Source organism: Stegostoma tigrinum, unplaced genomic scaffold, assembly GCF_030684315.1.
Source record: "Stegostoma tigrinum isolate sSteTig4 unplaced genomic scaffold, sSteTig4.hap1 scaffold_217, whole genome shotgun sequence".
Lineage (NCBI taxonomy): Eukaryota > Metazoa > Chordata > Chondrichthyes > Orectolobiformes > Stegostomatidae > Stegostoma > Stegostoma tigrinum.
In genome coordinates, this window is record NW_026728154.1 from 115,559 (window position 1) to 139,006 (window position 23,448).

At 45.2% G+C, this 23,448-nt stretch overlaps 1 long non-coding RNA gene across 1 annotated transcript in view; it reads left to right on the forward strand.

Moving 5' to 3' along the window:
• LOC132207941 (uncharacterized) overlaps positions 1–23,448 on the forward strand; it is a 118,802-nt gene that overhangs the window by 10,916 nt on the left and 84,438 nt on the right. Inside the window, exon 2 of the long non-coding RNA XR_009444028.1 lies at positions 18,300–18,464. This is a non-coding gene — a long non-coding RNA (uncharacterized LOC132207941). The remainder of the gene's footprint in view (positions 1–18,299; positions 18,465–23,448) is intronic.

The window sequence follows — 23,448 nt, forward strand, 5'->3', positions numbered from 1 at the left end:
AAACAGAAGTTTATTACATTGAAGAAATAAAATAAACCAAAATATCAAATATAGCAGTTTCAAAAATTTCAGAACACATTGCAAAAGAAAGTTACCCATGAGAACTTTCCCCTTGACTACTCTCAAACTTAAAGCTTAGCCTTCCTCAGTATTTTCATAGTCTGCAGAATTCTAACAAAATACTTTAACTGTTCTAAACAAGAGATAGAAGTTACAGAGACAGAGACTGCATTGTTTTAAATGACAAAGGAAATGCTTTTGTAAAGCGCAAAAAGTGTAGCAATGAGATAAGTACAGGAATAAAAGATGGATCCAGAAAAGGTGTGAATGCTTTCAACAGTTCCATTACCAGCAGCTTTCCAATACAGCCGAAGGCAACATGTTGCTTTATTCTGAAACCTCAGCCAAGATTGCTTCTCAGTGAATCAGTCATGAAACTCTGAGGAATACTACAATATGATCAGTGTTACTGCTGTGGAATGCCTACTGAATGTTTAATGTTTAACCACACATCCATAAGGCAGCCCCACAGTCAGTGCACCATCCCTTTACTACCATACTACATGGGCTAGATATAGCTTTCACCTCAGTGGGCAAGAACTTAAATCCAAAAACCTTACAACTCAAGAAATAAATAGTGTTAAAAACCAAAAGAACTGTGGATGCTGTAAATAAGAGACAAAAAACAGAAGTTGCTGAAAAAGCTCAGCCGGTCTGGGCAGCATTTGTGAAGAGAAATCAAAGTTAAGGCTTCAGGTCCGGTCACCTTTCCTCTGAAATAAATAGTATTAGTCACTGATGTATAGCTGACAGTAAAATTCGGCCTTTTTCTCTCCATAAATTCTGCCAGGCCTGTTGAGTTTCTCCAGCGCTTACTGTTATTTCAGATTTCCAGCATTCTCAGTATTACGCTTTCAATGTAGGCGTCAGCTGGCATACCCTTGGAGGTGTTTGTGTCCTGTTTAGACCTCCCCAATATGAAAACATGTATATGGACATGTGGTTATCTGAGGAAATGATGTTGAAGCATCCCCTAGGCAGGGATGTAAGATGTAGCAATTTCCCCAGATCTTTAACTCCTGCAGCGAGGCGCCAAGAAGCTTTGCCTAGATTTCGGAATGGGCTACAACACGGAAAATCTCCTATACCGTCTGTAATGAATATAGTATCCATTGTTAATCAATTCTGGAGAGGGATTCAGGAGATGAGATTTTTATGAGTAAGGCCTGTGCTCAATTGAAGTGCAAAATACTGAGTTTAAATTCCTTTCCTTGTACATTATTTTCATGTAACTGCAAAATGAATTTGAGATTTCCCATGTATACGAATGATAAACATGCAGCTCTGAAGATGTTGAAGAAATTCACTTTATTAAATAGTGCTCCCCATCAATATTTGCGAGTGAAAATGGATTCTAAAGTGAAATTTCATATCCTACTAAAACAGTGCTGTGTCCAAGGGCACAATTAACTTGTATTCAATGCTTGTCTTTGGGCAAATAATGTGCACAACAGAATCATTGGTTGTTTCCCTTCCGGATCAGAAGCACCTCTGTTAGTCCTCTTTCTCTTCTACAATGTCGAAAACTATACAGTCTGCTCCCAACAAAGTTTTTTCATTTATTCTTCTTTTGCTGGTGCTATGATTCCAGCTGCTGTTGTTACAAGCCAGGCCACATCCGAGAATGAAATCTGACTTGATTATCAATTTTTCTTCAATTTAGTGTGGCAGCCTTTCACTGAAACATAAGCACACAAAGCTGCACATTTGGTTTTAACAATAAAACAGTTCATTGCACTAAAGAAAGTAAAATACAATAAAGCAAACCAAACTAACTATATAACACAGTTTGAAAGGTTGCAAAACACAACAAAACAGCATCCCATGTACTCCCTAAAACAGTCACTTTACAGTTACTTAACAATCTGGAGCGGTTTTCTTTCTCTATCAAATCTGCATGTTAGATTTAACTGCTTCTGCTCAGTTTCTGTCCCTCAAATTGTGGGGTCTTCCTCCTTCACCATTCACACAACTGAGAGTTTAGACTTCCTCAGTGTTTTACTAATCCACACGGTTCTCCCCAGACATTCCAGCTCTGGAAGTTTCACTAACTACACCCTTTCACAAAAATAGCTTATTTCCTTAGCCCCTCTGAACAGTCTCCATTTCTAGGATAGATTATACTTGGTTCTGACCCCAGTTGAGTTGAGAGTATGACTTGGAGGGGAACTTGTAGCTGATAGAGTTGCAAACCATGTGCTGCTCATTGCTCCCCCCAGTATCTGGAAACATACGCTGTGCCTCTAAGCTGATCAGTATTGTATCATTTATTGTGTATCCTATTGACTAGTTTGCCCTCCCCAAATGCCTGACTGCACATTCCGGCAGATTAAATTCTATTTGTCCCTTTCTGTTAACCGATCAGCCCATTGTTACTATATTCCAAGTCTGCAGCTTTCTTCCTCTTTATCAACCATGCACTCATTTTTAGTCTATCATCTGCAAATTTTTAATGGTGCCCCCTGCACTTAAGTTTGCTTCTTTGCTATCTACCATGAAAGGGAAAGGACCCAATACTGAACCCTGTGGAATCCCAATAGAAATGACCTTTCAACTACAACTACAGTGAGCATTACCCTTTGTCTGCAGTCACTGAGTTTATTTTGTTCCATTTGCTACTTTCCCTCAGATTCCATCACCACCTTCTGTTTTGACCAATTCATCATGTGTGAACTAGTCCAAAGCCACCTTGAAACCTCCGTAAGCTGCATCAAATGCTCTACTCTCCTTGACCCTCTTTAACACCAATTCAAACTGGTGCGGCATAGTGACTCTGTGGTTAGAACTGCTGACTCACAGCACCAGGGATCAGGGTTTGATTCCAGCCTCAGGAGACTGTCTGTGCGGAGTTTGCACACTCTCACCATGTCTGTGTGGGCTTCCTCCAGGTGCTCTGGTTTCCTTCCACAGTCCAAAGATGTGGAGGGTAGGTGGATTGGCCATGCTAAATTGCCTATGCGAAATTACCCATAGTGTGCAGGGACGTGTAGATTAGGTGGATTAGCCATTGGAGATGAAGGGTTACAGGGATAGGATAGGGGATGTGTTGGCTGGGACGCTGTTTGGAGGGTTGGTGTTGACTTGATGGGATGAATCGCCTGCTTGCACCCTGTAGGGATTCTATGAATCATGAAATTCAAATATAGAATCAAGTTCATCAGACACAAATGAAATCAGAAAATCCCAGAACTGCTCAGAAGGTCTGGCAGCGTCTGTGGACAGAGAAACAGAATTAATGTTTCATTAACCTGCCATCAGAAGTCCAAAGATAGGTCCATTGTGCTGAATATTTCCAGCGTGTTTTGGTCTTACTTTAGATTGCCAGCATTTGCAGTATTTTGCTGTTGTACTACCCAGACGTGATCACCCGTGAACAAATCCACACTGAGTGTATTTAATTACAAATCGGTAGTTATTAGGACAAGTGACATAAAGTATTGCCAAAAAGGCAGCTTTCAGGAGGAAAGAGTGAAAATGGAGGGGCATGGGAAGGGAATTCCAGAGATTCGGGCCTAGGCAGCTAAAAGTTGGAGGAGGGGTGATGGTCTAGTGATATTATCGCTGGACTGTTAATCCAGAAACCCAAGTAATGTTTTGGGGACCTGGGTTCGAAACCCACCACGGCAGATGGTAGAATTTGAATTCAATAAATATTTGGAATTAACAATCTAATGATGGCCGTGAATCCATTGTCGATTGTTGGAAAAACCTGTCTAGGTTCACTGATGTCCTTTAGGAAAGAAAACTGCATTCCTTACCTGGTCTGCCCTACATGTGACTCCAGACCCACAGCAATGTGGTTGACTCTTAACTGCCCTCCGGGCAATAAGGGATGGGCAATAAATGCTGCCTGACCAGTGACGCCCTCATCTTGTGAATGAATCAAGAAAAATGCAACAATGTAAAATTAGACAGAGATAGAAGTTACAGAGACAGAGACTGCATTGTTTTAAATGACAAAGGAAATGCTTTTGTAAAGCACAAAAAGTGTAGCAATGAGATAAGTACAGGAATAAAAGATGGATCCAGAAAAGGTGTGAATGCTTTCAACAGTTCCATTACCAGCAGCTTTCCAATACAGCCGAAGGCAACATGTTGCTTTATTCTGAATAATATCCACTGAGAAACCTCAGCCAAGATTGCTTCTCAGTGAATCAGTCATGAAACTCTCTGAGGAATACTACAATATGATCAGTGTTACTGCTGTGGAATGCCGACTGAATGTTTAATGGATATTTTAGTCTCCTGATCAATGGATGTAACAGGGATGCTCTTGAACTCTCCTTGTTCATTCCTCAGTGGAAAATGTTGGGGAAAGAGCACAAGTTTTATACTCTATCAAATCTTCACACCTCGTAATTCTATTATTGGAGCTTCATTCTTGAGACCAGATAGAAGAATGTTTTATTAATATAGATGCTACATAGCCACTAATAAATCTAACAGGAAACTCAGGAGAAGCAACTTTGCCCAGAAAGTGGTTAAAATTTGAACCAGGAAGAGTGGCTGAAATGATAGCACAGATACTTTTAAGAGGAAGCCAGAGGAGCACATGAGGTAAAGGGTAGGGTTAAAAAGGGGTAGAAAGAGTCTTGTGTGAAACATAGATAACATCATGAGCCTGTTTCTGTACTGCAAGCTCTGTTTGTTAAGCATTGACTTCAGAATTAAGCACAGTCTCTCCAGAAAAGGCGATTGTTTAGAACAGTTAAAGGAATAAGTTGTCTCAGAGTAAGGGTTATTATTTGTGAATCTTTCAGACCCCGAGTATTTTGTTTGAATTCTGCAGACTGTGAAAAAACTGAGGAAGGCTAAGCTTAAGTTTGTGAGTAGTCAAGGGGAAAGTTCTCATGGGTAACTTTCTTTTGCAATGTGTTCTGAAATTTTTGAAACTGCTATATTTGATATTTTGGTTTATTTTATTTCTTCAATGTAATAAACTTCTGTTTTATTGGTAAAATCTAATCTGTAGTCTGATGTGCTTATGTTTCAGTGAAAGACCACAAGGTTTGACAAAGGGGAAAAAGATCGAGCGAGGCAGGTTTTATTCTGGGGTTTGACTATTCCACTTGCTGAAGCAGCTGGAATCGTAACGGTTCTCATTTCTTGTCCTGCTGTGCTGCATTGGTGATAAATCTGTACGTTTCCTGGCTGTAACCGTACCAGGAAGTTCAAGAGTTCAGTGAAATGATGCTTCATTATTAGCATCAACTTCATCAGGAATACACCACACAGAAAACATTTCCCGAATTCGTAGAATGTCTTCGTGGACAAAGTTGGATCAATGGTTGTTTTAAATTTGTTCTCCACTATGGAAAGTGGAGTGTTTCTCATTCGAACTGTGTATTGTGAAATAGTGGTTAGCTGCTGCTAGTTGTAAGTTATTATTTCATTAACATGAGAGTTCAATATTCCAGCCATTGGACCTTGCATTGTTTTCACTATTATTGTGGTTAACTCATGTGTTTCTGTTTAAAGTGGCATTTGATGAATGCTCGTGGACATTGTGCACAGGGAGTAAGCAATTTAAACTCCTTTAAACACTCTACAAAGTCACTTAATTCGTTGCATGGGTAAACCTAATGAGAAAATATATGTACTAATTTATATTTGTGTATATAATATTTATACATATAATATTTTATATATTACATATATATAATATTTATATGAATATATTTGTGTTGGTTGCATTACCCGAAACACTACTCGGGTAGTGTCTCCCACCCATCCTCCTCCTCGAAGCAAAAAAAAAGTTTCTGTGCGACAGAAGGTAACTAGTTTATTTTTTATTCTTTATTTTAAACAGTCTCTTTGGGAATTTAGAATAATGGGAACGGAGGTCAGGGCAGTTGAATGCTCCTCCTGCAGAATGTGGGAGGTAAGGGTCACCACTAGTGTCCCTGCTGACTACATCTGCGGGAAGTGCACCCAACTCCAGCTCCTTGAAAACCGCGTTAGGGAACTGGAGCTGGAGCTCACAGGGACTGGCCCCGCAGCCATGTCCCGCGCACTGTCCCGCTCACAGCGTACTGCCCCCAGCAGCCCTGACCCGCTGACAGGGACCTGCCCCCGCAGCCATGACCCGCTAGCAGGGACTGGCCCCCGCAGCCCTGACCCGCTCACAGCGACTTGCACCCCGCAGTCCTGTCCCGCTCACCGCGTACTGCCCCCCGCAGACGTGTCCCGCTCACAGGGCCTGGGCCCTGCAGCCCTGTCCCGCACACAGCGTACTGGCCCCCGCAGCCGTGTCCCACTCACAGGGACTGGAGCCCGTAGCCCTGAGCGCTCATCGTGACTTGCCCCCGCAGCCCTGACCCGCTCATCGTGACTTGCCCCCGCAGCTCTGACCCGCTCAGAGGGACTGGCCCTTGCAGCCATGACCCGGTCACAGCGACTTGTCCCCCGCAGCCCTGTCCTACTCACAGCGGATTGGAGCCGCAGCCCTGTCCCGCTCACATGGTACTGCCCCCCGCAGCCGTGTCCCGCTCAGAGGGACGGGCGCCCGCAGCCCTGACCCGCTCACAGCGTACTGCCCCCCGCAGCCGTGTCCTGCTCACAGTGACTTGTCCCCAGCAGTCCTGTCCCGCTCACAGCGTACTGCCCCCGGCAGCCGTGTCCCGCTTACAGGGTCTGGCCCTCGGAGCCCTGACCCGCTCACAGCGTACTGACCCTGCAGCCATGTCCCGCTCACAGCGACTGGCGCCCGCAGCCCTGACCCACTAACAGGGACTTGCCCCCGCAGCCCTGACCTGCTCACAGCGTACTGCCCCCCGCAGCCGTGTCCTGCTCACAGAAACTGGCCCAAAAGCCCTGATCTGCTCACAGCGACTGGCCCCCGCAGCCCTGACCCGCTCACAGGGACTGCCCCCCGTAGCTGTGGCTCATTAACAGGGACTGGCCCTCAGCAGTCCTGTCCCGCTCACAGCGCACTGCCCCCCTGCAGCCCTGTCCCGCTCACAGGGTCTGGCCCCCGCAGCCCTGACCTGCTCACAGCGTACTGCCCCCCGCAGCCGTGTCCTGCTCATAGAAACTGGCCCCAAAAGCCCTGATCTGCTCACAGGGACTGTCCCCCGCTGCCCTGACCCGCTCACAGGGACTGTCCCCCGCAGCCCTGACCCGCTCACAGGGACTGGCCCCCGCAGCCCTGACAGCTATTTGCCACCGCAGCCCAGACCCGTTCACAGGGACTGGCCCCCGCAGCCCTGACCCCCTGACAGCTATTTGCCACCGCAGCCCAGACCCGTTCACAGGGACTGGCCCCCGCAGCCCTGACCCGCTCACAGGGACTGGCCCCCGCAGCCCTGACCCGCTCACAGGGACTGGCCCCCGCAGCCCTGACCCGCTCACAGGGACTGGTCCCCGCAGCCCTGACCCCCTGGCAGGGACTGGTCCCCGCAGCCCTGACCCGCTCACAGGGACTGGTCCCCGCAGCCCTGACCCGCTCACAGGGACTGGCCCCCGCAGCCCTGACCCCCTGACAGCTATTTGCCACCGCAGCCCTCACCCGATCACAGGGACTGGCCTCCGCAGACCTGTCCCGCTCACAGGCACTGTCCCCCGCAGCCCTGTCCCGCTGACATGGACTGGCCCCCGCAGCCCTGACCCGCTCACAGGGACTGGCCCCCGCAGCCCTGTCCCGCTCACAGGGACTGGCCCCCGCAGCCCTGTCCCGCTCACAGGGACTGGCCCCCGCAGCCCTGTCCCGCTCACAGGGACTGGCCCCCGCAGCCCTGTCCCGCTCACAGGGACTGGCCCCCGCAGCCCTGTCCCGCTCACAGGGACTGTCCCCCGCAGCCCTGACCCGCTCACAGGGACTGTCCCCCGCAGCCCTGTCCCGCTCACAGGGACTGGCCCCCGCAGCCCTGTCCCGCTCACAGGGACTGGCCCCCGCAGCCCTGACCCGCTCACAGGGACTGGCCCCCGCAGCCCTGTCCCGCTCACAGGGACTGGCCCCCGCAGCCCTGTCCCGCTCACAGGGACTGGCCCCCGCAGCCCTGTCCCGCTCACAGGGACTGGCCCCCGCAGCCCTGTCCCGCTCACAGGGACTGGCCCCCGCAGCCCTGTCCCGCTCACAGGGACTGGCCCCCGCATCCATGTCCCGCTCACAGGGACTGGCCCCCGCAGCCCTGAGCCGCTCACAGGGACTGGCCGCCGCAGCCCGACCCGCTCACAGGGACTGGCCCCTGCAGCCCTGACCCGCTCACAGGGACCGGCCTCCGCAGCCCTGACCCGCTCACAGCGTCTTGCCTCCCATCCCTCTTACACAGGTCACCCCTTGCTCAGAAATGGTCCCAATTATCCATGAACCGGAAATCCAGCCCCCTGTGCCAGCTCCTTAACCATGCATTTTCATCTCACCTATCTTTCTCTGACTTAACTCACGAACATGTGGCACTCGTGGTAACCCATAAATTATTACCCTCTCGGTCCTGCCTTTCAACCTCTTTGCTAACTCCTTGTACACAGTCCGCAGGATGTCATCCCTCTTTCTGCCTATGTCATTGGTACCAACGTGCACAGTGGCCTCTGGCTGCTCACCCTCCCCCTTAAGAATTTCTGGCACCCAATCAGAGATGCCCTTGACCTTGGCAGCAGGGATGCAACACGCAGCCCTGGTGTCTCAAATGTGGCTACAGAATCTATGCCCCCAACGAATGAGTCTCCAACCACGTTCGCTCACTTGGATTTGCCTGACCCTGTCCCACAGCAGGGTGGTTTGTACCATGGACCTGGCTACTGCTGATTGTATAACTGACCCAGTTTAGTTTTAGATCAGTGTTAACCTTGGTTTCGTGGATAGCCAAGCACCTGAGTCATCTACAATACAGGAGAAATACATTCTTCAGCTCACGGATTCTGTGACAGTCAAGGACAAGCACTGAATTGTTCTAACCTCATTTCCAACACCTGGCCCATAGCCTTGCATGGCTTGGATAGCACTTGCACGTTTAAAAAAAAAATAAATGTAAGGATGATGTGAGGGTAAGGACATGGAATTTTTTTGATGTGGTCATATTCTCTCTTGTTGGAGCTGATTGCTGCTTATCACTTGTGTGGCGCAAATGTAACTTAACCTTTATCAGGCCAAGCCTGATCGTTGTCCAAGTCTCACTGTATTTTCTCACCGTTGACTTCACTGTTGGGCCTAACCAACATTTTGTACATACCCTGCCTATTCTGAAACTCTATCACTTAATATTAAGTCAAATAAAGACAAGTATCCAATGTGCCTTCCAAACCACTTCAACGACCTGGTCCATTACATTGGGGGATCAACAGGCATGCACATCAAGATCCTGAGATCCCTCTGATCATTGGTGCTTGTGAGGTCCGTATGATTCATCATGGGCTCCAAAATCTGTTCGTGCTGTGTCACCTGATCCTTATCCCGTTTGTCCTTACATGAAATAATGTTCACAAACGCTTCTCAAAAATTCTTCCCAATCCTACTTTTTGTAATCATGATACAAGTGAGCATAAAACTTGGAACACGACAGCAACAGGAATGTGCCCTTTGGCCCACCATGTTGGGCCAAACATGACAACAAATGAAATAATCCCTTCTGCCTGTCCTTGATCCATAGTCCTCCATTCCTTACCTCTTCGCGCACTTAACTAAAAGTCCCTTTTAAATGCTTTCATCGTATCTGCATCCACTACCACCCCGGGCAATGTATTCCACACTTTTAACATGCTCAGTGTGAAATATTTGCCCCTCACATCTCTTTTGAACTTCCCCCCCTCTCAGCTTAAATGCATGCCCCCTAATAGTGGACACTTCAACTCCGGGGGAGAAATTTTCTGACCGTTAGCTGTATTTATGTATCTCCTAATTTTCGAGACTTCTATCAAGCCTGCCCTCAGCTTCTACTGCTCCAGAGAAAATGAAGAGTTTTTCCAGCTTCTCCCTCTCGTTCATACCCTCTATTCCAGTCAGCATGCTGGTAAATCTCTTCTGCACCCTGTCCAAAGCCTGCACGTCCTTAGTGTAATGTGGCGGCCAGAATTGAATGCAATACTCTGTGTGGTCTCACCAAAGTCTTGTAAAGCTGCAATGTGACATCCTGACTCTTGCACTGAGTTCCCCTATGAATAAAGGCAAGCATGCGATATGCCTTCTTGACCACCCTATCTACTTGTGTGGCTACTGTCAGGGAGTTCTGGTCTAGGACCCCAAGATCCCTCTGGACTTCACTGCTGTTTGGGGTCCTGCCATTAACTGTGTATCCCTTTCCTTAACACTTGGTCTCCTAAAATGCAACACCTCATGCCTGCCCAGATTAAATTCCATCGGCCATTTCTCCGCTCGTGTTTGCAATTGGTCTGTATCTTGCTGTGTCCTTTGACAACCTTCCATGCTGTCCACAAGTCCACTGGTCCTTATATCATCTGCAAACTTAGTGATCCCCCATCTGCATTTGCAACCAAGTCATTTACACATATCACAAACAGCAGAAATCACATCGATGCGGAACACCACTCGTCACTGAGCTGCAGCCAGAAAAACAGCTTTCCACCACTGAGACGGCAAGAACTGCAGATGCTGGAATCAGAGTTAACCAAGTGTGGAGCTGGAGGAACGCAGCAGGTCAGGCAGCATCAGAGGAACAGGAAAGCTGACATTGTTGATGCTGCCTGGCCTGCTGTGTTCCTCCAGCCCTATACTGTGTTATCTTTGTCAGCCTTCCACCGCTACCGTCTGCCTTATATGGGCAGGCCAAGTCACCATGGATCTCATGGATCTTAATCTTCTGGATGAGCATACCATGAGGGACCTTGTTGAAAACCTTCGTAAAATCCATGTATATGTTATCAACTGTTCGATCCGAATTGATCACCCTTGTCACCTCCGTGAAAACTTCAACTGACTTGGTAAGACATAACCTGCCTTGCATAATACCATGCTGGCTGTCCCTTATTAGCCCATACTTTTGAGACATGAGACACTCACCAGTCTTTAGTTTCCTGGAAAGTCCCTGTTTTCCTGCTTGAACAGAGGAACGACTTTATCCACTCACCAGTCTCCGCAACCCCTCCAGTGCCTGGCAAGGATATCAGATCCTGTTGAAAGTGGTGTGTTGATGCATTTGTGTCATGATTGTGTTTTGTTTCAGCCCTAACATTGAAAGCAGTGTAAGAATGTCTTTGTGCAGCAGGCGAGGTGTGATGAGACTGAGCCTTCATACAATTGCAAGATGTTGAAAATTTGCCATTATTTATGAAAACAGTGATAAATTTCCATGATCAACATTTCTGTTACACTGCAATGATTATCCCGTGGCATGTAAAATGAGAAAGATACGATAAAATGAGACTGGGTCATATGCAGGGAGAATGTTTGCCTTTCATGTCTATAGAAGTAGTGAAATATTTCCGTGAATCTAAAAGTCACTTTTCCGTTCATTGAAGGACACAATCATCGCCTTGGAAGCTTCATCACGATACTACTTTGCATTTCTGAAGAGGGAAGAAGAAATCAACATGAAAATTCAATTCCATGGTTTTGGAAGTCCCATTGAGAACACGATTCATTTGCGCCGGCATAATGCTCTGACCGAGAAAGAATTGAAGGTGAGTTTGTAGTTTGGAAGATCGCAGCAATTTATGCATCAACTTCTTCATTGATAATGTTCCATTGCTTTCAAACTGCATTTTCCACTCTGCAAGATAATAACTGTGAGAACAAGCAACAGCATCGGTAGGTGGTCTATGGGGAATGCAATGTTACAAAACCCGATCCATTCAACAACATATTTCAGATATGTCAACAAATTAAATATTCCAGCACAGGATAAAACAAAGAAGATGAGAGTGAGGAGGCAATAGCTCTGATGACAAAAGAACAGAAATTTACCTTTATCCATTCGAGCAAAAAAGCAGGCACGCAAATAAATAATCATCTAACAATGCACATGTGCAACGGAGGCTACAGGGGGACTAAAAATGCCGAATTGTTGTCATGCGTATTGCTGAAAGGATGATTGAAACAGAATCTGTGGTAAATTTGAAGAAATACAGATGATGCATCTCAGGATGTTGGAGGAAGAACATTTATGGACTGAGGCAAATTGTATTGCCCTTTTCAGGAGTTATTGGGTTCATAATGAATTGAAACACTTCCTTCTGTGCTGAAAGCTTTAGTTTAGTTGCAGCTGGATGACAATTTCTGTTCCTGGTAGTATTTAGCAAACTGTTAAAAGTGAATGTCACTGCACAGAATTCCAAACATGACTCCAATCAGTAGAGAAAATATCCAAGGTGTGTGATGAGTTGTATCCTCTCATGTTGAACAGCGCAGCGACAGATACAATGGAGGCACTGATGATAATGTTCCAAGAATCCTTAGATTGTGGAAAATTCGCAGAGGATTGAAAGATGGTGAACATAACACCATTATTACAAAGATACTTGGACAAAGTAGTAAGCCAGTATTGCCAATTTAGGTGAACCTGGGTAGATGTTCATGCCGGCAATGAAAGATGAAATAACAGGGTACTGAGTGTGCTGTAACATCCTACAGAGTGAACATCCTTTCATAACGGGGAAATAATACTTGACAAACTTGCTACAGTGCTTTGAGAAGGAAACAAACATTACTGATGAAGGACCACCGGTTGATGTCGTACATTGAGATTTCAACAAAGCATTTGATAAGGTACAGCTCGTAAGGTGTCTCGAAGGAAAAGAGCCCGTGTGTTCAACGGTAGTATGTTCGGATGGACAGAGGACTGCATCGTTAATAGAGGTAGAGTTGTAGCAGCAAGATGGTAACTGACAAGTCATGTACAGCCACAGAGCGAATGCTGCGGAGGCCGTACACCTCATGTTGACTGGGTTGATTTCGGAAATGGCGGAGGGGATTGCTATGCTTAGGAAAGTTGGGCAGGCAGGGACTACGTTCATTGGCGTTTTTAAGATTGAAAACAATCTTATTTTTTCAACATTTAAGATTCTTAAGAGGCTTGATAGTGTATATCCGTAGAGATTACTCCCATTTGTGAAAGATTTTACGACCAGAGGCCACATTTTCAAATTGGTTGCCCATTAATTCAGGGAAGAATTACTTCTTTCAGGTTGCAGCAATTTATTGAACACTTTAGCCAAGAAGGTTTTAGAGGTAATGCCATTAATCATATGCTAGGCTGTAACGGCCAGGTTAATTTTTAAATCAAGAAACAATGATAATGAGAAAAGGGTCGAGGCCTGAAACGTCAGCTTTTGTGCTCCTGAGATGCTGCTTGGCCTGCTGTGTTCATCCAGCTTCACACTTTGTTATCTTGGATTCTCCAGCATCTGCAGTTCCCATTATCAGTGATAATGAGAAAAGGGTAGTCTTTACAGTGGAAGATACTTCAAGGATCCCCTTATTACTAAAGAACACAGGGAGGAATTAAACACATCACTACCACACCATCACTACCATGAGAAAAGTAGCAGTAGACAATCTAATGGAGTGAAAGCAGATTGGACTCTTTGCCGTGATGGTTTACTTTCTAAGATTCTAAACAATGAGCTTCAGAGTCGGTGTCTGCTTTGACTGTAATTTCCCAAAAAGGTTTAGATTCCAGAGAAGCATCTGAGGGCTGGAAAACTGCTGATGTGACATCCCTGTTTAAAAAGGAGAGAGGCAAAAAGAAGATAACTACAACCGAACCAGCCTAACATCTATTGTTGGAAATATGTGGCAATCAACTATGAAGAAAATAGTAGCAGAACATTTGGAAAATCAGAATCTAATCAAACAGAATCACCATAGCCTGCTGAAAGAGAAATTATGTCTGGCTAATTTGTTTGGGTTTTTGGAGGAAGTTTTGGGAGGAGAATTAACAGAGGAAAACCAGTAAATGTGTTGTGTTTGGACTTGGAGAAAGCATTGAGAATGTACTCAAAAGTAATAAGCTAAGAGCTGAGGTTTTGAAGGTAGTATATTGCTATGGATCAGTATACTTTGCACATTCTGGAAGGAGAGATCACATCTCGAGTGAAATGCACCTAGTGAATATATATTTTGGGGAACTTGGTGGCAATCCGGTAAGTCACTGCAGAGGGTAAGAGGTGCCATTTGCTTGCTTTTTTTGCCTGATAGTTCGTAAGCATTTTTTTTGAGACAGGGTGAATTGAAGCCAGAATCAGGGACCGAGAGGGTGAACCAGGTTCATTGGTTGGTGATCGCTACTGGTTTAAGAATCTATTATCGGTAGCTTTCAGATTGAAAGTAAATCGGAGAAATATTTACAGGCTACAAACTAAAAGACCAGAATGTTTTCAAATCAAATTAAGAGCGAAGTAATTGAAATGGAGATGCCAGGCCAGATGATGATTTGTACCTACATGACGGGCGAGTGGTCAGGCCCCATACTCCAGCTTAGGGTTGATGAACTGGAATCTCAGTTTTTACCAATCAACAAATCATGTGGGGGACAGTTACTGGGGAATGCTGTGCTTCAGGAGGCAGTCACACACCTTAGATTAACTAGCTGAAACTTGGTCAGTGGCCAATGACAAAGAACAGGGCAGGTGGAAGGTTTCAGGATGTAGTGCAGAAGGAACCTTGGCCTTTGATCTTATCTAACAGGTTTGAGATTCTTTCTTCCTGTGTGGATGAGAGTGCAGGGTATAGGGAAGATGAGTAAACTGACTGTAGCACTGTGGTACAGGGGGACATTGAAGAGGGAATAAAAAGTGAAATGTAGTTATAATCAGAGGTAGTATAGTTAGGGGAATGAACACTGTTCGTTGTGACCAGGATCGAGAGTCTCGAAAGTAGTGTTGCCTGCCTGGTGCCCAGGTTCGGGAGATTCCATCTCGGCTACAAAGGAACTTGAAGTGGGAGGAGTAGAAATCCAGCTATCGTGGTCCACACAGGTACCATTGATATGGAAGAAAGAGGAAAGAGGTTCTCCTGAGGGATTATGAGCACCGAGGTGCTGAGGTGAGAAAGCAGAACCAGAATGGTAATAATCTCTGGATTATTATCTGAGCAATTTGGCACGGTGTGAACATAATTATAGATGTACATTGTTCAAATGGTGGCATGGCAGAAATGTGTTTGAATTCATGGGACATTGGCATCGGTATGGGGAAGGAGGGAGTCGTTCTGGTGTTATAGGCTCGACGAGAATCATATTGGGACAAGTATCCTCGCAAAATACAGAGCTAGGTCTGGGGCTAGGGCGTAAAAATAAAAAGTGTGGAGTGGGTGAGCTCAGTTGCATGGAAAATTGTGGAAAAAGTTAGAAGCTGGTAAGTGCTCAGCAAAGTTTCCAGAGCAAGTAATAGGACAAAAAGTTTGGAAATGGTCAGGAGTCTCACTTCAGCTGCTGCAGATAAGAAGGGTGGCTGTAAATGCCAGACTGAAGATCTTGTATTGAATTGCAGGGAGTGTATGAAACAAAGTGAATGAGTTTGTGGTGCAGATTGAAATTGACAGATACATCACTCTGGGTATCACAGAGAGGTGGTTGTTAGGGGATAAGTGTTGGGAACGAAATAGCCAATGATTCATGTCCGATAGAAAGAACAGGCAAATGAACAGAGATAACAAAGCGTGGAGCTGGATGAGCACAGCAGGCCAAGCAGCATCTCAGGAGCGTAAAAGCTGACGTTTTGTGCCGAGACCCTTCTACTTCTGTGTGTTCATCCTGCTGTGTTCATCCAGATCCACACTTTGTTATCTTGGATTCTGAAGCATCTGCAGTTCCCATTATCTCCGATACAAATGGACAGAGATGCCAGGGTTGGCTTGTCAGTAAGAAATGAAGGAACGCGCTGAAGGAACCAAAGCTCTTGTGCTTGTTTATTAATGACTTGGAGGAAAGCGGTGCATGTGCTGTGGCTAAATTTGTAGGTGACTGAAAAAATATTTAGAAAGACAAGGCATGGCCCAGAAACAGAGATTTACCAGGATGTTACTTGAATCGGAATGTATTAGCTATAAGGAGGGTTTGGTGGAAATGCTGTGTCATGATACATGTAATGAGATCAACCATGATCTCACCGAATGATGGAGGAATATTCAATGGGCCAAATGACTTTTTTTGTGAGTCTTCTTGTTTGACAATGCATTCATGAAGGTGTTTTTTTTTTCTCTCTTGGATAAGATGTGGAAATGAAATGTATACGAGATGATGGGAACTGCAGATGCTGGAGAATCCAAGACAACAAAATGTGAGGCTGGATGAACACAGCAGGCCAAGCAGCATCTCAGGAGGACAAAAGTGCTCCTGAGATGCTGCTTGGCCTGCTGTGTTCATCCAGCCTCACATTTTGTTGTCATGAAATGTATACACTTCCTTTTCATCTGGGAATAAATAATTGTTCTGAACGATTTCCATTGACTAATAGCAATCTGACAATCTTCGCAATGTAAAGAGATTTTTAGCTTCTTTTTAATTGTAAAGGTATTCTTTGGAATTAATTTGGCATATATTATTTGCATCTCAGGAAGTATGTTCATCACTGCATCTCAAAAAGTGCTCTGTTGTATGACAGTAGCTTTTTAAAGATCACTTCAATGGTTGTGATTTTGAGTTGCCATCACACACATTAAATTACACTGTTGGCCAATCTGTCCATGATTATTTCATTATCTTATGCTTCAAACAGACAAGGAAATATTGGTGATGCAATGAAGTGTTTGACTCTCAAATATAATTGCTGTTACAGTTTCCACTTGGAAGAAAGATTCACATCAAATTGACTGGTCAAGGAAATGGGACACTGACTGTGAGTACTTTGAATGTTCGAGTTATTCCTAAAATGAAAGTTATGACCTTGATGATTTCTCTTTCATGCAGATATGAAGAGACTCTTTTAAAATATCCTCTCGGTTAGTGGTTCAGGCATAAAAGTGCAATATGTATATTTATGTATATACATGTACATGCGTCATCTGAAAAGATAATGAGTATAAATCACTTGTGACAAGGTGAGAATGAGTTATCCAGATAGTAAGAACTGCCAATGTTGGTGTCTGAGATAACACATTGTGGAGCTGGAGGAACACAGCAGGGCAGGCAGCATCAGAGGCTGAGGAAAGTTGAGGTTTTGGGTCAGGACCCTTCCTGAGAAATGGAGGGTGGAAGGGAGCTCAGAAACAAATAGTTTTGATGGGGAGGAGGTGGTAGGGAAGGTAGGTGGGATGGTGATAAGTGAGTACTATCCAGATTGGAACAGATTTTCCCCAGGGGGTATTGAGTACGAATTCCAAATCACTCTCAAAATCTTAGTGACTGTTAACATTGATGTTTTTTGTCTGTGTGTTTCAGTAATTGCATGACAGTTGAATGGTTCGTTGAGAGTGAGGAACCTATGGACTCTCACACACCAAGATGGAATTTAGTTCGAAGAGTGACTTCAAAATAGTTGCTTGCTTTTAAAATCTTGACCGTTTTTGCTGTCCAGTTGAATGAATTTAGCTTCATACTGCTTCAATAGGAATTAGTGTTTAATAGGAACATATTTGTGAAACTTACAGTTCCGTAAGTTTTAGCATAAACTGGTCCAGCCTTTCGGTGCTTGCAAAAAGGCTCACCTCTCCATTAATACCGAAGGAAAATTGGAGTTTAAAAGTAAGTTCACCCGTTGTCAGGGAATGAAATGTTAATGTTGACTCGAACATAATTTTAAAAAAAGTCATATATTTGTGTAACACTGAACTCAAATTAAAATTTGGATATGCTAGTTTTACAGATGGTTGGATATTGAATTCATTTTAAATGAGGGTGAAGATCACTTTAAATCCAGCATATTTGTGAAGAAAAGAAATAGCATATCAAATAAAATTAACTGCATGACTCTTCATAGCCCTATATGTAGAATTTCATTCTGAACTATGAGACAGTTGTGACCCCATACTACCTCAGTGCTCATGGCAAGAGTAAGACACCTGTTTGACGTGCTGTGCACTGCATGGAATGGCGGCAACATCAGATTCATTGATGCTTGAGAATCAAAAGAATATGACGATAAGATTTAAAATCAAAATCTCATTGAACACTTCAAGGAATGTATTACAGGAAGAGGGGGAAAGCATGTATGACGAATAGAAGGTGGTGGCGCAGATCACATAGACCTGTGTGCTAAAACTTATGACAAATTTCACATTGAATGTAACAGTTTAAACAGGCTGGAGGAAGCAGACATGCCAGCCCAAACTTTTTGAATTTGAGCATTCTGTTCATAAACATCAGCAAAATTGTTGGAAACATGTTTATTCTTTCTCTTTTATTGCACAGAACCATACGATTAGACTGTTTTGATGAGAAATTTAAAGATTACGTGTCCCATCCGTTTGACTCACAGTTTGGTACCATAGGTTGGTACGATCTTCGTTGGAGAAGGAAAAGGGATGTTCCAGATACAGAAAACCGTCAAACCATTTACAACAAAGTCCATTTCTGGTTAGTATTAATTAATGCAGTTAACATTTTTAGCTCGACATGATTGCACAATGGAGTCAATAAGAAAATTCCATCTGATATTCCACATAAATTTTAAGTGGATATTAAAGCAGCTCATTTCTTTTTCACGCTGTATGCTGCTTTTAAGAATGGTTGTCTTATTGTCGAAATGTTTAGCTTTGACTCCATGGTTTCTTCCATTAGCTCACATTGAAACACATGTTTCTTCAGCCAAAAATGCACATTTACCCGGTGTAGCTTGACCAACCTTCCCCTGTGGTCGTTCCCCTGAAATCCCCTGCGGTCGCTCCCCTGAAAAACAACTATACCATTTTGGATACTGTTCCGGGGACGACTTCGCAGGGGTATGCAGTAGGGTGCAGGTCTCTGGCACAGAGTCTGTCCCTCTTGCACAGAAGGGGAGCGGGGATAGGAAGAGAGTGATAGTCATTGGGGACTCAATAGTTGGAGGGACTGATAGAAGATTTGCCGGGAACGAAAGAGACTCACGATTGGTGTGTTGCCGACCAGGTGCCAGGGTCTGTGATGTCTCGGATCGTGTGTTTAGGGTCCTGAGGGGAGAGGCTGACCAGCCCCAAGTCGTGATATACATAGGCACCAACGGCATAGGTAGAAAGAGGGATAGGGATGTCAGGCAGGATTTGAGGGAGCTAGGGTGGAAGCCGAGAGCTAGAACAAGCAGAGTGGTCATCTCTGGTTTGTCACCCGTACCACGTGATAGCGAGGCAAAGAACAGGGAGAGATTTCAGCTGAAGACGTGGCTGCAGGGATGGTGCAGGTGGGAGGGCTTCAGGTACATGGACAATTGGGGCTCGTTCTGGGGAAGGTGGGACCTATACAAACAGGACGGTCTCCACTTGAATGAGAGGGGCACGAATATCCTGGGTGGGAAATTGGCTAGTGCCATTCGGTTGGATTTAAACTAGCTCAGAAGGGGGATGGGAAACTGAGGTGTAGTCCCAGTACACAGGAGGATGAGCGTAGGGAGGACATGGTCAGGACCTCACTGTCACAGAAGTGTGCTGGCAGACAGCAAGCTGGATTGAAGTGTGACGACTTTAATGCCGGGAGTATCCGGAATAATGTAGGTGAGGTTGCAGCTTGGATAGGTACCTGGGACTTCGATGTTGTGGCCATTTCGGAGGCATGGATAGAGGAGGGTCAGGAATGGATGTTGCAGGTTCTCGTGTTTAGATCTTTCATTAAGGTCTGGGAAGGTGGTAAAAGAGGGGGAGGTGTGGCTTTGTTGGTCAAGGACAGTATAACGGCGGCTGAAAGAACCTTTGAGGACTTGTCTACTGTGGTGGTATGGGCTGAGGTTGCCAAGGAAGGTTTGTCGACTGAGCCAGTGTGGGTGGACGTTCGGAACAGCAAGGCAGCAGTCACTTCACTGGGGGTTTTCTACGGACCCCAAATAGCGGTTGGGAGATCGAAGAACTCATTGGCCGGCAGATTGTTGAAAAGTGCAAACGTATCAGGGTTGTTGTTATGGGTGACTTCAACTTTCCCAATATCGATCGAAACCTCCTTAGTGCAGATGGTTTGGATGGAGCCGTTTTTGTCAGGTGTGTTCAGGAGGGTTTCCTGACTCAGTATGTGGACAGGCCGAGGGGGGAGGCCATTTTGGATTTGGTGCTCGGCGATGAGCCAGGACAGGTGTCAGATCTCGTGGTGGGAGAACACTTTGGCGACAGTGACCGCAAGAGCCTCACATTTACCATAGCCATGGAAAGTGAAAGGAGCAGTTACCAGGGGAAGATATTTCACTGGGGTCAAGGAAACTATGATGCTATCAGACAGGAGTTGGGAAGTACAGATTGGGAGCAATTGTTCCACAGAAAGGGCGCAGCAGACATGTGGAGGCTGTTCAAGGAGCAGTTGTTGCGAGTGATGTATAAATTTGTTCCTCTGAGACAGATAAGAAGGGGTAAGATTCAGGAGCCTTGGATGACGGGTACAGAGGTGCTTCTTGTCAAAAAGAAAAGGCAGCGTACGTAAGGTGGAGGAAGTGAGGGTCTGGCACAGCTTTCGAGTATTACAGGCCTGCTGGGAAGGAGCTCAAAAGATATTGCCTGTACAATTGTTACCTGTTACAACCTTTGCGTCCACGCTTGCTCATTCAATGGTGTCAAGATGCCAGCAGTGCATGTACCTTCTCCATCCCCTAATGCCGTCAGCTCACACAAGACATAGTCCTTACTTAAAATCTTCTGATCAACCAACGTTCATTGTAATGGACATTTTAGTTGTCTGTCATGAAACGAAAACTGATTCTGACTGGCATGACCTGCAGTGCAAATGAATATAATCTGCGAAATGAGATTCCTTATGGGCTTGCAGCCGCTACAAATAATTGCTTTTCAAAGACGTTGCATACATACATTTTTTTCTCCTGTCACCTTAGATTATTTTTTTGTTTATGCATGTTGTGTGGGTTTCCAGTCAGGCCCATAAACTCAGGTTGATGCAGTCACTGTTACAACACGGTATTGAAGGAGAATTTGTGATCTTTGGAGTTTCATTCCAGTGTCTGAAGGAGTGCACCATCAAGCCACTTCAGAGCACTACTGGCGACGAATTGTTGCAAGTTTTCAAGTGTTACCGATCGTCACATAAAATATGGCCTTTTTGTTGTTGCGCTATTCATCTTAACTGCACCATATCTAGGATTTCGGCTTGGAAACTATTTCAATTTTTTTGATTTACTTATTCAAAATCATTTATGATTGTTGTCATGATATCTACTATATGTTATTTTGATTGGACATAGAGGATTGGATCTGTCTTAATGGAAATAATGTACGCGCTTCTAAAACCCCTTCTGGGCAAGGTAGTTGCTCAGTGGTTAGAGCTGCTCATGCACTGGGGAGCCAATTGAGATTCCAGTCTTGGGTAACTATCTGTGTGGAATTGACACGTCCTCCCCGCGTCTGCGAGGGGCTTCTGCCAGGTGCTGCAGTTTCCTCCCATTGTTCAAAGATGTGCAGGTCCTTATATGTGATTTGTGAAGCATTTCTTAAATGTTTCAATCCTGCCAGCATCCAGTGCCTTGGACAAAATAACTGGAGATGAATAAAAGATACTGTGCCTTTTGACACCATTTCCTGCTGGATTTTCATCAATCCTGCTTTATATCGGTGACAACTTCCATGACCTTTTTTGATGCTATGTCTGAATTGACAGTCTAGTTCCAAATATTTGTTGTGCAGTATTTCAAGGTCTCTGTTACAGCATACCCATGAATGTCCACTTCAAAAGATACTTCCATATCATAGAATCCCTACGGTGTGGAAACAAGTCCCTTTTGACCCAAGAAGTCCACGGCCACGCTCCAAAGAGCATCTCACCCTGACTCATCCCCCGACCCTTTCCTCAGTAACCGTACGTTTCCCATGACTAACACACCTAATCTACACATCCCTAAACACAATGGGCAAGTTTGGCATGGCCCATACACCGAGCCTGCACATCTTTGGACTGTGGGAGGAAACCAGAGCACCCAGCAGGAACCCATGCAGGCATGGGCAGAATGTACAAACTCCGCACAGAAAATCGTCCAACGGTGGGATCGAACCTGGGTCCCTGGCGCTGTGAGTCAGCAGTGCTAACCACTGAGCCACCGTGCTACCCTTGGAGTTAGACAGAGCTTGCTTGTTCCTGGGTGGCCTCAAACTGCCAACCTCCACTTAGTGGCAAAAGTGCTGACCAACTGCACTCATCTTCACTGGTTTTTGCTTTGTATCATTGAATTCAATTCTTCAAACTCTATGATAAATATTTAAATTTCCATTGATATGTGAGCGTTGTTTTTAGTACGTAGTATTGGTTTATTATGTTTCATTGGTACATAGTGAATATTGTGTGTATATGCAAATGGGCAAGTTGGTAATGATGCAGTCCGCAGACCTGGAGGATAATAACACTGTCCTTCAATCGCCCACGATGCCCTCTGCAAATTGGTAGAAAACAAAAATTTCTAAAAAATTCATCTCTCCTCCCGTCAGTCGATCAAAATTAATTCAGGATTTTGTACAGGCCAATAAGCGTAAGATTACACGAGCCTAAACAAAACTACTGGCTCATATTAGTTCAGGAAAGTGAAAGGGCAACAATAGAGGTAGGAGGAACTGCAGATGCTGGAGAATCTGAGATAAGAAGGTGTAAAGCTGGATGAACACAGCAGGCCAAGCAGTATCATCCGGCTCTACACCTTGTTGTCTCAGATTCTCCAGCGCCAATTTTCTGAAGTAGGGTCTCGTTCCGAAACATCAGCTTTCTTGCTTCTCTGCTGCTTGACCTGCTGTGTTCATCCAGCTCTCCACCTTGGGCAACAATAGAGTATGTTTTAAGTCACTAGATATGTTACGTGGGTTTGTCTTCCTTAGGGTGGACAATGGGATGCAGTGACTGAGGACAATGGGATGCAGTGACTGAGGGCAATGGGATGCAGTGACTGTGGACAATGGGATGCAGTGACTGAGGACAATGGGATGCAGCGACTGAGGACAATGGGATGCAGCGACTGAGGACAATGGGATGCAGTGACTGAGGGCAATGGGATGCAGTGACTGAGGGCAATGGGATGCAGTGACTGAGGGCAATGGGATGCAGTGATTGAGGACAATGGGATGCAGTGACTGAGGGGAATGTGATGCAGTGACTGAGGGAAATGGGATGCAGTGACTGGTAATTGGGACGCTGTGGCTGAGTGAAATGGGACGCAGTGACTGATGGAAAGGAGATGCAGTGACTGATTGAAATGGGATTGCCGTGACTGTGGAAAGGAGAAGCAGTGACTGAGGAAATGGGACGCGGTGACGGATGGAAATGGGATGCTCTGACTGAGTGTAAAGTGAAGCTTTGAGTGAAATGGGATGCAGTGGCTGTGAAATATGGGATGCAGTGGCTGTGTGAAATGGGATGCAGTGACTGGTGGAAATGAGATGCTCTGACTTAGGGAAAG